Here is a 23,701-nt window from a genome sequence, read left to right as displayed (position 1 = left end):
ATTGGCCATCAGAGAAGAATTAAGAGATTATGAGAGATTTATGGACCCCACTATAATGAGCCAATGTTCGGTCTCATTTGGTCCTTGTGTGAACAGTGAACATGCATTATTAAGCATTTAGGCATTCAAGTTCGTATGACAGAATGAAACTTTGGTCAAGCTGCCCTGAAATAGGCAAACCCAAATGCTGTACATGTAATAGACTGTCAAAAATATATCAAATTTGGTAATACATGTACTAGCCATATAGAAAGGCCTTCATTGATCCTAGTTTTGCCACTTCATTGATATTGATAGATTGTAAATTGGACGATTATTCGCTGTTATATTGGACTTTATCTCTGCTACATTCAGTATTCATTTGTCTGACCTGGCTTTGCCTTTTTATTGGTTTGGATAAATTGAAAATCTGTAGATGTTCTTATGGAACTTAATGTTATTTATTTGTTCTAGAAGGGTATTTAGTTGTTTTATTAGTCTGGCATAGTGTTGTTTCTGGAATACCAGTGAGTTGCTTCAATAGAAAAGACTGCCAATGGAAATGCCCGTGTAGGCCACAATGTGATATCCCATTAGTGCTAGTTCTAATCAGAATTTTGAGTCATGAAGCAGCAAAGAAGATTTGATGTCTCATTGCTTTGACAGTTGTCTGACATTTAGACTTGGATTTTATGTCAGAAGCTCAGATTAGTTTATGACAAGGGTAATATCGGAGAAGAAAGTAAATCAGCTAGACAGCAAATGTGAGCTCGAATTTGTAATTGGCTTAAGAAACCGGCTGATCTAATTGTAAAGACCAATTCTAGTAATTAGTAATATGACAGACTATTTTTGATATGGTTTTGAGAAATGCGTATGCTGTTGTTTCTTGCTGACTTTGGCATATAAACCTGGTACATTTCAACTGTGAGGAGAGCAAGTAAAGGAACATCCAAAACAATGGACATGATCTTATCTAGGAGGATAGGCACACTTGGCAAAAGGTCAGTTGTAATTCCAGAATTTAGAAGTTTGTGACAAAAAATTGGGGTTTAAGAGAGGTTTGAAAACAGCACAATTACATCGAAAACAATGTTTTTCTTAAATAATGCCTCCATATTATGTTCCTAAGCTTTGATGTGAAATATACTACATTACTTACAATGATTTATTTTCTTTTTCATTTAGTCAAAAATATGGGGTGAAGTTTTGGCAATGGTTATCTTTAAAGCTGATTATTAAAATAAGATATGTATTAACTTGTCGACATTAAATAATATGCTCTGTTGTACGCAATATTTTGCTGGCTGACTCACAAATGATCTCATATTAAGTGAAAGAAGTAACCATGAACTTCCAATATCTTTATCATGTCTGAATGCTACCTCGAAGAAATTGATCAATTCAATGCATCTTAATGTCCTCACAATTGAGCTTCAGAGCACTTATGAAGCCATTCTCACAGAGACACATCCATCCACTGGGGCTGATAGTCTACAAAAGATCATTGTTCAAATCAATTTCAATTCTTTTTAAGCAAACAAATAGCATCTTTCTAGAAAAAATCCTTCCTTTCTTCCAGAGAATGGCATCTTCCTAGAAGTTTAACTGGCTTCCAGAAGACATAAAAAACAGTCTGTAAATCCACCCACATCATTTTTACTCCAGCTGACATGCTTTTACTTAAAATGAGAGAGAGATAGAGTAGCAAAGTCACTATTGATCTACTCTTTTGGATCTATCACAGGAAGTCAATTTTGGATCAACCTACAGAATGTCTATGATGGCATGTTCATTGCAGTTGACTGCATGTTGCAATTATTTTCCTTTTTTAATGTGTCTTGAGTGCTAATATGTTCAAGGACTGGATTTTAAGGAAGCTGCCAACTTTTGCTGCTATGTTCCAGAAGGTTCAAAAGAAAACTTTTTGTTTCAGTCCCCCTTCTTGTTGGTTGTGATAGAGAAGACAACCTGATTGCTGCAGAGAATATTGTGAGTACAACCAATCACATTTGAGTCTTTGTCAGTCCTTTTTTCTTTCTACATTTATATGAATGCAATTTAAAAGAGTTAACTCATAGTATTCATTTTTAACTGTAGGTCTGTTATTCCCTAATTAGTTTGCCGTATTTACCTGAAACATCGTTTCTATAATTGAACTTATTATGAACTCTTTATAGATCTTTGAGTGAAGACCATAATGTAAAATCATCATGGCTACATTTTCTTTGGTTCATTTAGAAGTAGGATTTTTGACAATTTAGTGTTAAAATAGCATATAGATCAAACAGCAGAAGAAAGTTGAGACGCAAGATATTTTGTTGTCTGCTAGAAACCTCTTTGCTATTTTTACTCTAGGGCAAATTGTTTCTACCTCATAGCTGACAGGAAAAGTGCAATCAGAAATTCATTAATAGAACATTACCATGAATATCTTCAGAATCTATTTTCAATCAACACAAACCACTGGAAGCTTTTAGACTGGAGCATATGAAGTGCAAGGTTGGTGTGCTCTGTTATTTTTCCACAGTATTTAGAATCTGAGGTAATAACATTGATAATAAAGTTCTGTTCTGTTTGTTGCTTTATATATTAATTTTGATCCAAGACTCTAAACTATGGGTATTGTTTTTTAAAATTAAGACCAAACTGTTGACACCATTATAATATTTTTTTGTTTAAATGTTGTAAATGTGTAACATGTTACATGATAATGGTTGTTTCAAACTGTGATGTTGTAGGATTCATTGTTAATAAATTGAATCAGCAGACATTTTAATACATATTGTGTAAAGTATATACAGTACCAGTTTGTGTTGACAAAGGGACAGTGCATGCATCTTACTTGGGGGTGGGGGGGGGGGGGGGAACAGATTTTCCCTCTGAACAGGGGAATTTGGGAGGGTGGTGGTTAAATGTTGGGGAACAAAAAAAAAAGGCAAAAACACATCAAAGGACTCAAGCTTAAACCAAGGTAACAGTTACATGCAATCTTTTCATATTCAAATCCACGGAGTAAGAAACTGTATCTTTTAGACTTTGATACGATACCGAATAATATGTTTTATGGATTTCCTTTAGAAAAAATAACATCAACTGTCCCTTTAACATAGTTATCTTGTAATGTGCTTCTATAATTGTGTTGTCACAATGGATTGTGAAAGTCGACCATTGTTGAATTTGTCTAATTTCTTACATATTGTTGTGTGTTTTGACAATAACATCTGGAACAGATATTCATGTACATATATATGGTGTGTCATATCTGTGTATTTGGACAATAAGGTGTGGAACAGATATTCATGTACATATATGGTGTATTATAGCTGTGTATTTAGACAGTAACATGTAGAATAGATATTATAATGTACATATATAGTGCAACCTAGCTAGTGCATGCCCCTTCACAAAGTTTTTCATGGTCCAAACGCAAGAGGCTTTTAAGAAATCCAGACCATAGTTTCTGTCCAAGCTGTTGCACATTATTCTATTTTGCATTGAGGAAACGGAATAACTGAAATAGATCCCATTAGAATTTGTGCTTCCCTAAAATTAAGCCATTTATCTGTTCATGCATTCTCCTTTTTTAGCTCAGTACATTACAGATTGCTCATATGATGCAATTATTTTTTGGTTTTGACTGTAATGGATAAAATGCTTTGTTTCACTATTTCATAGATGACAAATTTGATTTAATTCACATTGATCAAAGGCTTCAATATTCCCCACAGACCAATCTGTCTTTTGAGTCAATTAGTGTATGGCATTAAGCATTGTATGCCACAGTCTGACAGCATGTCATTTTATTAGTCTCCACGATTTTATATCACACACGAAATACAACAATGTATTTTAAGATATGTTTTTGAATTTTTTTCAGTATTTAGAAATGGATGAGCCATTATTGCCAGTGATTGTGTGTCTGCCCGTCTGCCTTTCTGTCTGTCTGTCTGTCTGTCTGATCTATGTTTCACAATAATTATTACATATAGAAACCTCATTTGGTTACATCGCACATTTGATGCATTACTGTCACCTGTGTCTATCGTTGGTACCATGCACTTTCAGAGACAACACACTAAGTGGAAGACTGTTAGACCTTTTGTTTTCAAAAATACAGAAATGATGAATATTAGTCAAATGCAGGTCAAGTTTGAATATCAGCTTGATCTCACCATTTTTTCCAAAAGTTAAGCCTTTTTTAAAAACTTTTTTCCAGCATATATACAATACAGGTAACACAGTAAGTGGTAGGTAAACTGTCAAAATTAACTTAAAACATGCAGGACTGATGAATATCAGTGAAATACAGGTCCAGTTTAAAAATCAAATTGATTGGACATAATTTCCAAATGTTTTTGTTTTTTTTTTTTTCAGCATATGTGCAACACATATAACACATAAAGTGGAAAACCAGTTGACCTATTGTCTTTAAACTTCTAGGACTAAAGAATATTACAGGCTAAGCTTGAAAACCAGCATGATTGATTGTATTATTAATATTATTATTATAACTATTATAATTATTATTATTATTGAATGTGAAATGTTCATTTTCATATTTTGGCAAGATAAAACTTTCACCTTCCATGAGCTATCCTCAAACTTACAAGAATGATTCCTAGGACAGAAATACAGCTTTAGTTGGAAAAACAGCCTGTCAGTGATAAGATCCTTTTTTTGTAGAATCATATATTTTTTTTTTTGTGTGTGTGTGTGTGTGTGTGTGTGTGTGTGTGTGTGTGAAATGTCCATATTTCATATGTCATTTTCAAGGTGTGGAAATGAATTTTCGTGGTCCTGAAGCCCAATTTTATATACATTTTTTTAAAATGTCCATGTTACCTTTGCCAAATAAATTAAATTGGGTGATGCTCACATTAGCAAAATGTAATATTGCTTTAGAAGTGACAAAAAAAAACTATTTTGTGTATTTTTCTGCCTTATGTCTGTTCATTAGATAGCATTGCTGCCTTGTTAAAAATGCTTTTGATAATTTAACTTGATTTTGCCAAAGAACCACCTAAGCAACAAATCTCAAGGGGACTACCTATTACAGGGTTGCATTCATCCTTTTGTTTCAGCTGTCTAAATTATGAAGAAATAATGATTGTTTTTTGTAACATTAATATTAAATGCCTTTAATTAGCTCCGCTTATGAAAATAATTAGATAACAAGATTAATGCCTCCTTGTTATTTTTTAATGGAACCATTATTCTGTTACAGTGTACAGACCTGATAGTAACTGGATGTTACTTTCCAGGCATCATTGAATATATAACATTATCGGTAACTGTACATGGTTGATGGATTGATTATTATGGTGTTGGACTTCTTAAAGCAAATATCTGATGGAGTTGCTGCATAATTATGTATAATTGCTTTGTTATGCATTCATGTTCCAAATGGTTTCAGTAGTGCATGTAGAGCCCACTGGATGTGCTGTCAAAAATAAGGTAAGCTTATATTTTTTTTATCCTTTTTTATAGTACAGAAAGTTTAACAGGTTTTATGTGGTCTTAACATTAGAACAAGACAGACAGAAGAACAGACAGACAAACGTTTAATCAGACTGGCAGACATGCTGATGATTGGACAGAACAGACAGACAGATCGACATAAACTGAAACATAGTATACATGCTTTTCAAAAAAAAGAATTGTTCTCGTCAAAATTGTAGTCACAACACCTGCAGAGTTGTAAACCTTACATGTAAGTTTATTCTAATTATTTAAGAGTCTCAATTCAATGTTTTCCAGTGTTATTTTGTCAAAATTTCAATATGATAGAATATTTGATGAATGCCTCATTTTCAGGATTATAATGTTGTTGACCCTGTACTGTTACCACCTCTAGTACCTGTAGCATTGCGAACATACATGTACATGACATGTGCAAAATCTGATATATTGCCCAAGATATTCTTAACACTAAAATAACACCTGTAAACTATAGAACTCTGTCCAAATTAATGCATAGAATGCACATATATGTATAGTTGGCAACACTGGGTCTATTAAAAAGAAAAACAACATTTTTTGCCTATAGAAACTAAATTGACAGATATCAGGGTGCTATGAATAACCAAACCTACTGTTAATTTTTTTGCAATCTAAGACCAAATGTTATTTGCTGGTAAAATGTGATCATAGAAATGTAATTTTTCTTACAATTGCGATTCCTTTAACTTCCAAGTTGGTGAGCATTATACAAGCATTCATGAATTTTTGATGAACCTCAGTAATGGTTTTCCAATTATTTTCAAGCTTGGCACACACTGAGATACATTTGCAAGGTCGGCAGTTCAGTTATTGCTTTTGTTCTCATGAGTTTCTTTTCTTTTTCTTTTTCTTATTATTAATAGCAAAAAAAATTGCAAGTATATTGTTTTGCTCATGTGTGAGTTTGTGCATTTGTTTGTGGTCAAATTTTTGTCCTGTGATATAGGCCACTATTTTAGAGATTTTGGTTTCAAAAATTTTTGGTAGCTTGATGATAGACCCAGGATGAAGATTGACAATATTTTCTTACTTTCATTTAAGGTAGATGTCTGGAAAGAGAGAGTACATTAAGTGTAGACAGCAAAACTGTCTTCATCTGTCACCCTTATGTAATATAATTTATTTTTTTATTAATTCATTTTTATGTCATAGTCAAAATTGGAGGACAAGCATACACTTTGATGAACATGCAGTACCTAACATTAGAACCATTCATCTTTTGACTCTTCACTATTTATCATTTCAAGTAACTGAATCATTGTCGAGTTTGATCTAATATACTGATTACTGCATATCTATCAAACATTGAAAACAGTGAAACTAATTGTTCACAATCGACCTTGTATCTCTAGTGAGCACTTACAATGAGCTTAAATCTCCCACTTCACAAGACCAATTGCCCTTGCTCCTATAGCTAACCCATGCAGTGTGCAAATAGCATAAATCAGTGTAATGCAGGGAGTCCCTACTGTGTCAGCAGGAGACAAATCAACAAAATGTCACTGGTTTCACAATCAAGTTAGGTGAAACAATACACAAATTATACATACACTAAAATGTCATCCTAGCTTTTACGGTATGCATGATTTTTTTCTCCATCAATGAGGAACTTAAGTTCATTTTAAAAGCACATTTTTTGTATGCTGATATTAAGGATGTAGATATAAATTTTTGTTAAGTTTTTATTTTTAAAAAATGGCATACAAAAATAAGTAACAGTGTCAGTTTAAAATGTGCACATTTATTCCCTTACATATGTACACACCTTTACATTGTCATCAAGTTAAAGGCATCTGACAAGTTAATGCAGTAAGCCCTCTTCTCGATCAATATATGACTGAAAGACATTGAAACACTTACATTGCTACACATGGATCCTGCTGCTATTTCTGTGTTCAAGACACCTGCTATTCTCTGTTACTAGTGGATGTATATGCCCCCCCTCCCCAAAACCCCAAGCTAACTGAAAGTGAAGGGTAAAGGCCGAGTTTAAAGCCCAATCACACAGCTGTACAATTTACACCTGGCCTGCGTGGCTCTGTTCAAACCCTATATCGATCTTTCCTCACTAGGGAGGATATAACCCAAGCTGCTACATTTGTGGTGTTAGGAATTATTCACAGTTACCACTACTACCATGACCAGGTCTTTATCCTATCTCTGCATTCTGCATGCTTTGTGAGGAGAAAACACTGATAGCTTGTGTATCATGATTTTTATAATGGCCTCAGGTATATCTTAGGTGTAGGGAACGATACCACGATCCCTGACACCATAATCTCCCACACCAATAGTAAGGGAGCACTCTGTCAACAAAGTCATCTTACAAATGGTGCAAATTGTCATCAAAACCCCTCTCTCATTCTCAGTGTTTTCTCTCTGATTTGGCACCTATCCCACACCCTTTTCTGAAAATCATGGCAGAAGTGTGTACCAAATGAGGTTGCTTGACACAGCTGGATGTAATCAATGCACATCGACACTTCGTTTGAAGTCGTTAGTGTGAAATTTGTGTAAATGACAGATATGCATATTTGTTCAACTTTCCATTCTCCTCTGTATCAGAAAACTGAGTTCATAGAGAAAAATGAAATAAAGAAATTCAATTAAGGAAAAAATGCAAAGATTGTGGCAGAGAGAACAGAGAGAAAAAAATCCATGGTAGATATCTGAAATTTGGTCCCTATGTTGTCACATATATGTAGTGGCTAGGGGATAAGATCAGCTGGCCTACCTTTACCCCAAGGACTCTATAAGTCTATATCAGAGGTGTGAACCTGATCTATTTCTGACTAAAAACATTTGGTCTCAATGGTGTATTGAGTACTCTTCTGCGTATCCCATTTGGAGAAGTGATAAGCAAAATATCCATCAGGAAGAACTTTGAAAGTGGTGTCTTTCCGATGATTATTGGTGCTGAGTGCTCCGAAATGCACTTGTTGTCAAGGCAATACCACAAGGAATATTGGTTTTCAAGAACCAAACTGCTGTGTTGTTGGGTATACAAAGTGTCTGTATATGATATTTTTTAACATGGACTACAGTTGTGATCTAATAAACTGGTGTATTGATCTTTATAAATTCCCATCTTAAAACACATAATGAGAAATTTTGTAGTCAGCAGTTGGGGAGAATTAAAGAACCAATTGTTATTCATACTATTAGCCCCTGCAATTATAAAAACGTACGGGAAGTTAGCATAAAGCCATAAAAAGAAACAGAAATCTTTGTGAAAAGGGAGTCTGGCAAAAGACTGTGAAGAAAATATCCTGATAAGATGCAACATATGCACTGTAGTGTGTAACATGCATTTGTGCTTGCGTGGTTGGTGTAATTCCTTCAGACCATGTGACTGGAATTGTATAGATTAACATGGCAACTGAGGTTGCAGCCTCGTTACACTTAAATACACATTTCCCACCCCTGTCTTCTCCATTGCAATCTGAAATCTCTAGAAAGCTTCCACTTAAGCTTCAGCATCCCCCTTGTCTAGCTGCATTTGTTCAGCACTGTGGATCTGAACAGTAGTTAAAACCTGTCTATAAATAATGCATGTTTATTAGGCTCCCATGTGGGGTCACTGAGATAATGGAACTACAGCCATTTCTGATGTAGTGTTTTCCATCCCTACTCCAGGGAGACGCTGCTTGGAGTCCTAGAACATAGTGATATATCATGTGAATTGCCTGGTCCAGAAGTAAGATACAGACGGCTTACGTACATCAGGGTAAGTAGTGCTTATTATGTTTCTTTTTTTTGCCTGAAATCCATTTGGCATTGGTTGAGTCGTTCACCCTTAGCAAAGAGATGTCACACGGGTACATGTAGCTAGACCACATGACAACTCCCTGCAAGGATCTTTAGTGTGATTGTGGAGGTTTTTATAAGTTTTATCATATTTACAAAGTCTTTAAGTAATCTTATTATTATTATTATTATTTTATTTTTTTGCTAACTCAAAGAAAGCAGTCTATTTTAGAGGAAGAACTATCAGAGGAATATTGTTATAACATTTTTCAGGGAATTGTGAACATTTTATTTAATTTAATTATGTCTTTTTTTTATAAAGTTGAGTTTGTACCAGGTTTCAAAGAAATGCAGTATATTACATTTCAAATTAAGTGCAAAAATGTTTTATATGTATTTTAATAAGTGATTCTTTTCTCAGAAGATAAAAAAATGAAATTGTCAAGGTTACATTAGTTGCAGATTTTAGTACTAGCTCTAGATGGATAAATCAGAATTTATAAAGTAAAAGGTGAGATGCAATTTTTGGTAAACACATAAAACACATTCAAAATCTTGATTTATAAGGTTGATATACTATTAAGATAGGGAAAAAGAAAACACGGTTATGGAAGAGAGAGAAAGGTAGACAAAACCATATGGAATTTGTGCACAGCTGACTGTTATTCAGATATTCAGCATTTTATACAGAAAGGCCACCATTGCAAATTCCTTACAAATGCATTTTTGGCAAAGGATTTTTAAAAAATGACAAACAGGTTCCAACTTCATACATTTTACTCAGGATAAAGGTGACTACCTTCTTTGGCTGGCATTTCAGAGATACTGATAACATCTTCTTTGAAAGGTCTAAATGAAAAAAAAAAGTCTTTTGGTTTAGTTAGATGAGGCTTCATGTAGTAAAGATCTTAACATATAAACTAACTTTTTGTTGTGAGTGTTATTGAGTATATAAGAAAAACTTGATAAGTGACTCGTCTTCAACAATTCATTCACTTATTAATTCATTGATTAGTTTCTTCATTTAGTCATTAAGTCAGGAGACTGCATTAGTTAATATTGGACTAATTATCTTTTCATCTTTTCATTTTTCATCACATAAGACATTCAAAACTTGTGACTGCTATGATTAATCATAATCATGATATAATGCATGCTTGAGAATATACCATATTCTTTTAAATCTCCCTCATAATTTCAAAACTTTTATAGGTATTCATTTGTTTCTACAACTTCACTCTGTGCAACAATATCCAAATGCAGCCTTGAGAATGTGTATGGATTTCTCTCAAATTCATTCTGTAGAATAATTCTCATCTAAGCTCCAACTACCCAGCTTATGAACATTTTTGCTCAATATTATTGTTTGAGGAACCTTTTATGTCCATCATTAGAAGTGTGCACTGAACTTGTTTCCAGCTACGTATGGTACCTTAAAACACCACCACACAAAATATTGCCATGCTTGAGTTCGGTCAATGCCATGATGATGTTATCTTATAATTAGATTTCAAGGCCTGCACCTTAAGCATGAAGTCATCAGGGTTTCAGAAGATAAGAGTGACTTCTGGTGCCAGCAGTGACCTCTATATTGACCACATTTTCATTATTTGGGAGGAGACTGATCTTAGTTTCTAAGAGCTTTTTTTGCATACTAGATTAATGCAACCCACTTTGACAATGCCAATGACTTTTTTCTCAATAACAAAATATGTTGTTGAGAACAATATAGTAGCTAGGTTCAATATATAAGAATAATAGTATAAGCACAACCTGGAGAGTTGACTATTTCTTTGAAAAGGTGAATATATTTTGCTAATTTAGTAAGTAATTGGCATTGGTTGACTTCAAGTGTATTTTCCTCTGGTTACATGAGGCTAGGGCTATACCCTCCCTGGTGGGTCCTAGCATGCAGTAACAGTGTGTACTGCTGGAGACATGAAGGAAATAATGGTCTATTGCTCCCTATGGTCGCTTTTAAATTTACTCAGGCAAAACTGAGGATGAAAGCAGCTTTATGCAATTTTTACAGGTAATTTGACTTCACCTTTATATTTTTAATACTTCATGAATATGAAAATCCATTTTAGTTAATTTCCTTGTCTTCAAAAATTGCTTTTTATGACCCTCAGGCTGTACTATGGCACACCCATATAACCTCATAAAGTGGACAAACCTACCCCTATCATCTTTCAATTAAAACTAATAAATTCATGTTTTAAAGGTTTTTTTTCTAAATTTTTTCTAGCTTTTTAAATATTTTTTTTATTAATATTTGCAAATAATATTTTGAAAATCATCACTGACAGCTTTCTCACCATGTAAAAGTGGGCAGAAATATGTTCTGGGTGGTTTGTCATTGTTCTCAAAAAAGTTGCTGCATTAAAGTATGGCAATCAACCTACTGTGCTTCCATCTGCTTCATCATCTACTGTATATATCTGTTCAGACATGATTACTGGGAGTTTATGGGGATGTCACACATATGTCAGAAATATTATGAAAAGCCTTTCAGAAATCTAGACACACAATCTATCATGTATTTTGGGGAAAAAATGCAATCAATTAGATGTTGAGGGGGGTTTACGTTGAAAAAATTTATGGCACGACTGAGGCCTGGTCAAGGACACTTTCTTTTATGCAGCACAGTGATCCTGATCAGACTGTTTCCAATTCATCACACCACCCAACAGGAAAAACTAATTTGCAGAGACCCTATTGTTTCTTTGTAATCTTGTTGTGTAGATGTATGGTGAATGTTTGAACCAATTTCATTGCAGCTGGTTCTATCATGGTGCCCGCCCACTTGCTTGTTGTACATACTCTAGTGAATATAAATGTTTATTGTTGACACTTTCCCACCCTTGTCCTTGGATATTGGAGAGGTCATTGGCAAGTTGTCAGCCATGGATAGAAGTTACATGTACCTTTAGTGTAGCTGTTATCTTCTTGGCAAATATCAATTGTGGACAATACAATGCAACGCAACAGGTCTTATTGGAATGGGTTTACTGTCAAAATGAAAAAAGAGATGGACAAGCTAATTACAGAGCCTAATGATTAACAATTTGGCTTTGAACAAATCCTCCAATTTTTTTCTCCGTCAGACAATTAGCATTTCTCAAACTACAGAAGGCATAATTGCTAGTGCCTATACATGGTCAGTCGGCATAATACACACAAATACATATCAGCCAATACAGGCAACGAATGGAACAAAGGGTATGTTACAGATAGTTACCACCTGTTTTATATTCTGTGTACGTGAAATTTGCTTATGTTGAAAAACTTATCAATTTAGTATCAAAATGTAATTATGTTGCTTGTTAATCATCCTAAATTCCTAATCATAGAACACGTACGGTTTTCCAAATCCATTAACAACCCTTGACTCCTTTCAAATGACTTTTCATCCATATACCATGCAGTCATAGTTTTACAGTTCAACATGCTGTAAAACAGAATTCAGTCAGATTGGTCAACTGTCTGGAGGTTGCAGCATAAAATAATGCAATCAAGCTACTGAAACTTCAATGGCAGTTTGGATTAAATGAGCTGCCACTGCTCTTAAGGCTCTGTAACGCATGTCTATGATAACTCTTGTCTTTGGATTGTGGGCAGACACATGCAAACTGACCAAATTGGTAGTCTGCATCATTGTGGTACCATGCAAAATATATTTGTCAAATTTAGACTGTTTTCTTTTCTTTACAATTTTATTTGTTGGTCTTGACTATGTTTTTTTGTGCAGCAACTGTTCTTACATGCGCCAACTGATCTTGATTAATTTAATAATAGTGTATTGGAAAGAGTTCATCTTTGTTGATTGGAAACCGTATGGGGTTCTGAAACTTGGGTTGACCTGATCAAGCCTCATTTAACATCAAGTTAAAGGTACCTTGAGAGTAGGGGGAAGAAATTCTTGCATAATTTCTTGTACGTTGAGTCACTAACACTTGATGTACATCATTTTCCTAGTATTTTTTGCATCATACTACAATCTTAATTTTTTCATTATCTGTTCTCTCAATTATGAATGGAATATAATGGTTACCCATGAATAGAAAAAAATACATATTTATTCTACTGTAATGTAGCAAAACAAATAACGAGTGCAGATTTATTGATGGAATTTAATACAAAGGATGTAAAATAACCACATTCCAACTAATAGATCTAGTCCTCAAATTTCAAAGAGCTATCATAAATCAAATTTCATAAAACATATTCACATAAAACCTGGATAATTGTCAGATATGTATGACATATGCATACAGGAGTACTTAGCTGCGTTTGACAATTATGTGAATATGTCAACTGTTACATGCTGCTGTGTAGCCAGGGTACACAACATATACCTTTTGGACATGCTAAATATAGAAACAAATCAAGTTAGTATATAAATATATTGAATGATTAAGTTTTTTGCTGGTGGATGGAAATAAGATCTCAGATGACAATTTTACATGCAAGTTGACATTATCGAATTTGGCTCACTGATGACACCTTAATTTTATATTATATTTTAAGATGAATATACATGATAATTAAGGCTGGCACTATAAAGTCTTCTTCTACAGTCACTTTGAAATGTGTTCTCAGCTGCTTTACCCTGATAGGCAGAAGGCCTGCTGCAAATTTGCTGCAATAGTGCTGCAAACTTCAATTCCTCTTGTAAATTTGAAGCAAATTTGCTGCAATATGACTGCAAATTAGCAGCAATAAAATTTTTCTTGCAAAGTCATTGCCGCAAGCTTTTCATTTTGCCAAGGGTTTACATTGAAATATGCCTCCTTTCAAAGAAGCTGGGTTTATTGGCACTTAGACATTGCTTGCCTGGCCATGCATTCCATAACCAAACCTTGTACAAACAATAAATAGATAACAATTTCATGTACAGTCCTTATATTTGGTCAGGACATTCATCATGCACATATAGATGATCCCTATGCTTTTGAAGTAAGTTGGTCGAAGGTCAAGGTCACACTGACCTTTACAAAAATTTGTTTAGCCAATAACAGCAACTAATCTAACTGCTAGATTTATCAATAACATAGCTTAGCTAGGTGGGTTTTTGCATATAATATTCTGTATAAAAAATATCCATTAATTCTGTGATAGAAGAGTTGGGAACTTCTTAATTTCATTTGGATTGGCATTCCATTATACTTGATTTAATTACTTCTTCTCAAAATCCAATTTGTCTTTCAACTTTTTAGATCAGATATACGTGCAATGTTAATTGTAGATAAGAATCTGCAAGCTAAGGGTATAATAGGTTGACGGTTACAGGATAGTAAATTAATTTACACCTGAAACGGTGAAAAATATCAGTTTACAGACATTACGTGTAGTTCCTTCATTTTAACCACGTTTGAAGCATGACCAATTAATAGAAAGCAGTGAGTGGCATATGGTATGAATCATAACATTAGTTTGATTGAAACATATCTTTTCAGAAATAAGAAAAAAAACAACCCATAATTCATATGTTGTTTGAATAGTTTGTTGCACTGAAAAAAAAACCCAAACTGACAAACATTACTGAAATCATCATCAATATTCTTCTTTTTATTATGCAACCATTAATTCATAATTCAAACTTAAAAATGCTCAATATATATATGCTGCCATTCAAGACTTTCATGCATTTAGAGTAAAGCCAGTGAAAGTTTCATCCTGCTGCACTTTCACTTTGTCTAAAGATTCAAATGTGGAGCAAGTTTAGTAATTTCATTAGTAACAAAGGATGTGATAAGCTTTGATTACATTCGGAGAGGATATTTCAGAAGAAAAAGAGAACATTTAAGACCATCAGAATTCCACTTACAGTCCCTTTATGAAATTCCCGTGGGAGGCATGACAATTTATCAGTTGGAAACTTAAAGAATACTTTTTTCTAGGCCCTAAGCAAAACTTAAGTGCATGTACTGATAAACTACCAGGTAGTGGTACCAGTTACATATCTCAGAGTCAGATAGTCCAAAGCTGATTCAGTCTTTGTGGTATAAGCAGAACATTAATGGTTGCAGCTTATGTACCAATGCTCCGATAAGGTTTTTGTTTAAATTTGAAAATAAAACAAAGCTACAAGGTACATGTAGGTTGTGCTATGCACCAGTAAGTGTCAACTTGCAATGATGTCATTCAGACTAAATCATTGTTTGGCAGTTTTTCTTAAATCTGATGGAAGTTGATCTATGTGGTATTGTCAGTCTTCCACTAATGAAAGCGTACCTGTAAAAGCTTTCATCCCAATACTTAAATAGGGGCTTCATCAGTCATACTGGGTACGTTCAGAACAAGTTGATTTGCGGACTAACAGATCCAAGGATCAAATATGGCAGACCCAATTGAAAACTTTTCCATGGGGAATCTATTCAATGTCAATTGGTTGTGAATGCATCCATTGATGTGAGGAGACAGTGCAAGCAAGGTTAATCCCTTAATAAGCCACAATATGGCCCCATTCAGATAAGGGACTAACTAGTCTGAGGGTCAAATATGGCCGACCCACTTGAATACTTCCCCATGGGATATCTATTTAGTGTCTATAAGCGGATAATGGTGCCATATTTAACCCTCAGACTAGTTATTCCCCTATTCTGAATGGGGCCATTCAGAACAGTGGACTATAGTCCGAGAATCAAATTTGGCCAACACACTTGAATACTTCTCCACAGGAAATCTATTCAATGTCTATTAGCGGATTAGATGGCAATCTGAGTGGGTCGCCTTATTTGACCCACAGACTAGTTAGTCCACTGTTCTGAATGCAGTTATAGGCTGCATTCACATCGAGTTGAGCCATGGCTCTACAAAGCCACGACCTAAATATGGCGGACGTTCATGAAAGGAAAACTGCCTAATCTTTTAATAGTCTCTCCGCCTCTCACGTGCCTTTCCATGTGTCGTCCCAATGGAGCCAGTATTTAATGACAGTGCCCCAACAGGGACGACGCATGGGGAGGCGTGTGAGAGGTGGGGACACTATTAATTAAAAGATTAGGTGGTTTTCCTTTCATGTATGTCCTCCATATTTAGGTCATGGCTTTGTAGAGCCATATGGCTCAACTTGATGTGAATGCGGCCACATCAGACACTGAATAGATTCCCCGCAGGGATTACACGGAAAACTCTCAAGTGGGTTGGCCATATTTGAAATGTAGATCTGTTTATCCACGTATCAACTATGGTTGTGAATGCAGCCACTGATATGAGGAGGCAGTGCAAACTGACCAGTCTATAGTGAGAACAGCTCACTATAACAATACCCCAGATGTGAGACAGGTTGTGCACCCTGTCCTTGTTCAGTGATGGTCCCCGCAACTCAAAAGCATCGTGTATTGTGCTCGAATGCAAGCGTCTCGAGTCCATAACTCGTCCATACTCATCCCATATAATTGTAGCCTCTATGTGATATCGCTATTCACAATACGCGATGCTTTCGAGTTACGGGGACATGGTCTCTGCGGGCTAGAATGTAAAAACTACCGGGGTAGTGGACACTTATTTTAATTGTGTGAATGGCACATGGAGCTTCATTTGAAGACATGCTTTCAGCAGATTGGATAGCTAGTTCTTTTAAATGAACTCCATGGCTCCCTTGTGGCCACTTAATCAACATCTTTTCATTCTTTTATTTTTGCTTAGTCTTGTTAGCTGGCACTAAGGATCACTGATAATAATGTAAACTGTGTAAGAGGCTAGCTACATGTATATACTGTACTAGAATTCACCTCTCTGAATGGTTGCAGAAAGCATATTTGAATTCTAGGTCCCTTTTGATAAACTTTTCATCAGAGATGTATATTTCACAATAAATACATTGTAAACAACACACAGAAATATAATATATTTTATTTTACCACAAAAACGGCAGTTATAGCAATTAATCTGAAATCCATGCTTGCCATCCGACCACGTGACCTCCATAAATGGCAATACTCTGCAATAATCTCTAAGAGATTATTACAAAAAAAAACAAGCCTTTTAGAAAAAAAAACAGGGACTAACTTTGAATGTAGAAACATATTCATTAACCATTGGTAAGTATGGGAAAATTGCCATTTACCCCAGGAAAATTTACTTTTTGGCCAAAATGAACAGTTGTTATCCGTTTAATTTACAGTTTTAAAAATAAACAATTTGGTTAGACTCTCTTGAACCAAATGTAAATATATAGCCATGACACATACCAGACCACATTAACACTTATAAAGAAATGTGTCAAATTAGCTAAGGCTCCCCTGGCAGACTAATGGCAACTTTACCTTTTAAACTATGTCTGCCCAAAGTATATAAAATATGTTTAAAAAACAACTGAACATAAGCTGAATTTTTTGTTACCGAAAGTTTCATCAAGCACCTACAGGCATGATTCTGATATTACAAGTCCATTGGTAATAGATGATCTCAGGAAGTAGTCCATATGTGCAGCTGATAAGTCTGCTGCTTTGATTAATGATTTTGATGTTGATCTTGCATGTAATGTAATTTCTAGCTGAACTTGAACAAAATTAACTGCATGGTTATAGTTTCATCAAAAGCAAGGGTTGTTCAAATGAATATTCTAAATACTTATATTTTAGCTAGAAGGACTTTTTTTAGTTCACAAGCATAGTTTAAGGCATACAAACTGGGTTAGACATTTATACAGCAAAAAAATTAATTTTCCTGAAAACTTCATCAATATTTCTATGTTGACCAAGGTATCCCTATCCAATACCATTGAGAAAATAAAAATCCAGTGAGATGTTTTTGAGGTTTTAATTTTTGATTTAGATGACCCATCCAAATTTGTCAGCTTCCATCTCCAAGCAGGCACTGCAGCTTGCGTAAGTTCTTATAAAGTTTCGCAAGTTATTCATGAATGAAATACTATGGCTGAGGCTGGGATGTTACGTACCATAAGGTGTTTGAAATTTGTGGTTATTGCCACAGTACTGATGAATGAACTTTTATCAGATAATGACCTGTACTTGATTTATTCCAACTTTTCAAAGTAGGAGTTGGTGGCCCAATACGTTGTAGGTGGCATGACATCTGAGTATATTTGCATTCTAATGTTAGATGATCAAGGCACACAAAGCCTGAATTTTTAATTGGTCTCAAATACATGTTAAAGTTTTCTCAATACAATAATTACTCAAGCTTTTCAATGGGGGGAAATTGTGAATTTTACAGATGCTGTAATTTTTTAAGTCATAGATTCTTGAAATTAGGATATTCCTATTGATTGGTAATACCAACAAAACTGAAAAGCAGGTCACCTTATATGTCTATTATATATAGCAAAAGCACCACAAATGGTACACAAAATTTTTTAATGAATTTGTATGATGAATTTATATATTACTTGAATATTTTATTGAATATCAGAAAGAAGACAGAAAATGAAATTAAAACAAAAGGATTTGCTATTTATTATAAGATTCAATGGAATTAAACAGACTTGAGAGGTATCCTTATATTATTCGATGCTATGTCAAATACTACCATTTTATGAATTTTTCTCAATATCACTTTGTTCATTCTCACTATGATATTCATTACAGAAGGGGGGTTGTTCAGGGGGAGGGAATGTCCAGGGGGGAATTGTCCTCTAGAACTCCCAAAACAGGCCCGTAGCCAGCAATTTAAAAAAGGGGGTTCTTTTTCTGAAAAAGTGGACCTTTTTCCATAAAAAACTTCATGAACCTAGATCAAATTTTAACTAGAGTAGACCTTTTCCCACCAAAAGGGGCAGTTCTTTCGAACCCCCCAAACCCCCCTGGCTACGGCCTGCAAAAATATATAAAAATTAGTTTTCATCTTTTGATAACACCCTAAAGGAATTATATATACATATTTACTTAAGCACTGCTTTAACGCATCAGTTGGCTGTTGCCTTGTGGCAGACAGAATCCGAGTGAAAAACAAGCAGTCTTAGTTACCTTTGTTGGAGGCAATGAAAGGTAAATGAGAAATGGATTACCGCGTTAATTGATCACCAATAAGTTTTTAGTCATGGTTTCTGTTTTGCCCACACTATTATCCTATTGTTGTAAATACATATGCATGCATTACAGCTAAAAGCTTTGAATAAAGTCTCCGCAATAGGCAATTGCAGTTAAGAATCACAAATAATCAATATTTTAATGGAGTTCCATACAGAACCTGGTCCATACAAAACCTGTATGTTTATTTTTTCATGAAATCATTTCATCAAAATTAACCATAGCACTGACAGGAATGATCAGAAGTGACATTGCTTTTTTTATGTCACCTTTCAGTGTAATGATGTTATCTGAGACATGCTTCAGGGATTTGCCTGAGGTAGTTATAAAAAAAGGCCACTTATACACAGCAAGCTTTTTAAAGTTTTTAGAGTTTTTTAGAGTTTTTGAAGAATTAAAATAACAAACATAAGGTATGGATATGGAAACTCAATCTAATGTTTGCAATCATGCATACCCAGGTAGGTTATCACCATAGCATAAAATCTTTCGCCAAAAATATCCTAATCATATTCATATTGATTTCCACAATTACACCCACAACTGAAGCTAAAAATAGAAAAGATTTAATCCTTCATGGCAGTGGATCTTCACTGTAGCTATTTATGACAACATAATTGCGTCATTGTGCCCATGAAGCTTGTCTTTATAGCCTAGAGAACACACCACTTGGCTGGTTTCTGCTAAGGAAAAAAACTCAGACCTAATTGGCACATGGCCATGTACCAGTAGTAAAGAAGATATTCAACCAGCCAACTGATCTTACACATTGTATGGCTTGGAACAGTTGGACTTATCTAGGATTGCCAGCTTCAGGCATTCGTACCTTTTCTACATATTTGACTCTGGATTCCCATTATTGTCATAATACTACTGTTGTTAAAATGTATTTTTATGATACTTGTACTAGCACAAACAGGTCTTAATTTACATCAGAAAAACTTAAGTACATTCAAACTTAGAAAAAAACATGTAAAGCTTTTTCTTCCTAATCATTTTAGCTGATGCTGGTAATCTTTGATGCATTGTCATTTCATGTGTTTTATTTATTAAAACTTTTCCATGTTCCATTGGCCTAACCTATGATAAATGTACATAGTATGTACACGTACCTTATCTAGGTAGGTGGGAATAGGAGATGGAAAACAAATCCTTTTTTTTCTCATGAATAATCATACTTTGATTACCGAGTGAGCTGGAAAGAAAAGCTAGTACATTTTTACGATTGAACAGTTATTAAACATGGCATGGTGCTTTTGTAGATGCAATTTCAATAGACATGATAGAAATCAAGGACCATGATTTTACTGATTTACGTGGTATATCTGACATTTCGAAAATGTCATGTTTAGCTTGATTGGCCATTGAATTGACCTTCCAGTCGATTGAATGTTCAGATTATTTGAATCCTTTGCGCTCTTGTCAAATCAGGATAAGGATTTGTGATGATTAAACTCAAGCTCATTGGTAATTGAAAGATTTCCCTTGACTGGAAAGGTGTGTGAGGAAAAGAGATTACTTAAACTCTCTGTGGGCGAACCTTTTGTCTTGAGTGGCAAATATGCGCCAGGGGGTATTTTTATTGGATATTTTAAAAGGATTTTTCCAGTTTTTAAAACATTCTTCAGTTAAGATGACAGACAATAAAGGGAACTCTATATATGCCAGTCTGCTGATTTAATGATTTTTACAGGAAGACGAGTTTTAATGGTCCCTGATGACATATTTCAACCTGGTTCTGTTTTATAATCAGTCCCAATTGTTTGGCATTAAGCAGCAGACGGACTTTGAGGAGGCAGCAGAAATTTGGTTGAAGAAGTATAAGAGTCTGGCTTTTGCCAGTACAACAAAGTGATGCATATTTACACATTTTGTACATGTTCTTTCAAATTTTAACTTCTATGAAGAAATTACTTCTGCTGTGCATCATGATATTTTGTAATTTGCCCTGCGCATTATTACTTGATTGACTTAAGCTTATTTTAAATAGTAATATCTCAAATAGCAATGCCTTGTAATACCCAATACAATATATAAGTACCACCACTTTCACACCAGGCCCCAGTGTCAAAAGAAAAAAATCAAGTCAGTTCCCCGGCTATGTTGACTAGGATGTCCATGAAGGTGCTGTAACACTGTTCCCAGGCCCGTAGCCAGAGGGGGTTCAGAGGATTTGAAAGAACATTCCTTTTTGCTGGGAAAAGGTCCACTCTGGGTAAAATTTGATCTATGTACATGAGGATTTTATGGTAAAAGGTCCACTTTTTCAGAAAATGCCCTCCCCCCTCTGAAATTGCTGGCTACAGGTCTGGTTCCTGACCTGATAGGGTAAGATGTGTGCATGTGACCATGTAACATTGGTAACAAAGATGTTAGTCACTGGAACTAACTTAATTTTTTTGTGGAACCGGGACCAGCTTCTGTGGAATATTCTGTATCTATAGAAAGGAGAACCTGCAGCAAACGCTGCAATTGTTTTTTAGGATGTTCCCAAGTAGGAGCATTAGTTTATAAAAACCATTCAGTGGTGTCTCCTTCAAGTGGCACCCCCTGGAAATGTTTTATTAATAATTTCTAGTCTGATATCCTTCTTTGGAATCACTGCAACCATCACTGATGGTCAATACATAAGGTAAGTTTCAGTGATTTTAGAGGCAACTACGCAAATTCTTCATTTGCAGGTTAATTTTTTTCGTACAGTAATTAACTTCATATGTAGGGCTCCACTCACATGAATCTGTCTTGTAGTCTACAAGTTCATGTATATGTGTACTGCACTTTCTTCTGTAACAGACAGGCCTACCCAACTACCAGACTCGGCACAAGAGGATCCTGAATTAACTGGACCACACTACCCATTTTCAAGGTGTGTGTCAGATCGCATTTCGGAGTATCAGTCAGAACACTGACAAGGTGAGCCAGCGGTCGTCCTACAAAATTTGTTCTGGGGTATGATACTCTGAAATGCGATCTGACACACACCTTGAAAACGGGTAGTGTGGTCCGATATACCGGTTAATTCAGGATCCTTATGTGCCGAGTCTGGTAGTTGGGTAGGCCTGACAGATAAATTTAGATTACTTCCAATGTGCATGTTGCACATACAACAGATTACAACCATCCAGAGCTGAATTCAAGCAAGGCGTTGTTCAGGCGGTCAAGGACCAAACCATATTCTGTATCAAAATAAAGGTTGTCCTTATGGGGGGGTCACCAGCATTCTTGCCAGCAAAAGTAGTCACTTGCTGAGTTGACATTTGCCATTTACTAGTGGCTCCCCCTTGGTAATTGTACTGTTGGGAAGAAAGTGAACCGATTAAGTATAAGATTCGTATAAAATGCGTATCACAGGATGCCATGTAGACATGGCTTTTGTAATTGGAAATGAATTTTTCTACTTGTATGGGGTAATATCAATGTTATCTGATCATTGATTTTTCTTACACTTACTCAAGTCCTTGCTGAGTAGAATCTTACACTGCAGTAAGATGACTTGTTGAGTGAAGGTTTACCTTTTTTTGCAGTAGAGGATCCAGTTGTTTTGTTGGGGGGGGGGGGGTGGATATAAGGATATGACGTAGTATATGAAGATGATTTTACTGTATAAACGAACACTGATGTAGGGGAAAGGAATGGAAAAGTTGCATGGTTTTCATGCACTCTGTGTTATACTACTTCTCTACTTTAATCTCCAGATTAAAACTTGAGGAGATAAGTGCATGAATATAGTATACATATATTAAGTTGCTATCTGAAACAGAAATGAGTTACTGGGTAGTAGTGTATATGCAATATGAATGGAAAGACTGAATTGTAGGACTCATAAGAGGCTGCTGACTTTGTATTTTGCTCATTCCAAGAAACTAACGTCAGGAGACAAGTCATTCGCAAAAGAACGCATGAAAAAAAAGGTATTCAAAGTAGATTAGACTAGCGTAATAATTAAATTTAGATAGGCGGTGAATGTTGGTGAAGTATCGAACCTTTGTTAATACCAAAATGACACATTAACTGCCTGCTTGGGGAATAAGGCAGAGGAAACACTTTATAGACCTTCCCCCTTGGGGGCCTATGAGATACGTTCTGCTGTGAGAAAATAAGTGGCATGCTAGGACAGACTGTATGAAGCTGTCACCAAGTTTATAAAGGTGTGTTTTACATTGGATGGACACAGTATCAATCAGAAAGTTCCTAGCTGTTCATTTGACTGAAAAGAATGTACATGTAGCAACTGGGTACATGTCCACTGCTGAGCTGGTAACCCTCGTGTTTATGTTGTCAGTTAGTCGAGGTTGAACAAGGTATTATATTCAGTTTATTATATCTTTGCATGGTCTTATTTGCTTTTGAATATTTTATACTGTAAATGTACCTCTTGAGTGCAGACAAAATGAGTTTTTGGAAAGTGAAACTGGGAATAGAGAATTAAGTTAGAACATTTACATGTATCTCATTACTGCCGTGTGCATGGTTAA

The 23,701-nt window shown here is 35.1% G+C and overlaps 1 protein-coding gene across 5 annotated transcripts in view; it reads left to right on the top strand.

The window, feature by feature from the left end:
* LOC106179295 (suppressor of lurcher protein 1-like) overlaps nt 1-23,701 on the top strand; it is a 56,930-nt gene that overhangs the window by 1,899 nt on the left and 31,330 nt on the right. Inside the window, exons 1-5 of one of the 5 annotated variants that reach the window (XM_013562872.2) lie at nt 586-983; nt 1,916-1,971; nt 2,338-2,481; nt 5,396-5,436; nt 9,118-9,208. The gene's annotated coding sequence lies outside the window, so the exon portion shown is untranslated. Of the gene's footprint in view, nt 1-585; nt 984-1,824; nt 1,972-2,337; nt 2,482-5,207; nt 5,437-9,117; nt 9,209-23,701 lie in introns of those variants that run through there. The other 4 variants (XM_013562853.2, XM_087000349.1, XM_013562880.2 and 1 more) reach the window with 4 other exon arrangements.

Source organism: Lingula anatina, chromosome 1, assembly GCF_051362555.1.
Source record: "Lingula anatina isolate TDL-2025a chromosome 1, LinAna3.0, whole genome shotgun sequence".
NCBI classification, from domain to species: Eukaryota; Metazoa; Brachiopoda; class Lingulata; order Lingulida; family Lingulidae; genus Lingula; species Lingula anatina.
The sequence above is the reverse complement of the archived record's forward strand: the minus strand, read 5'-3'. Positions and strand labels throughout refer to the sequence as shown.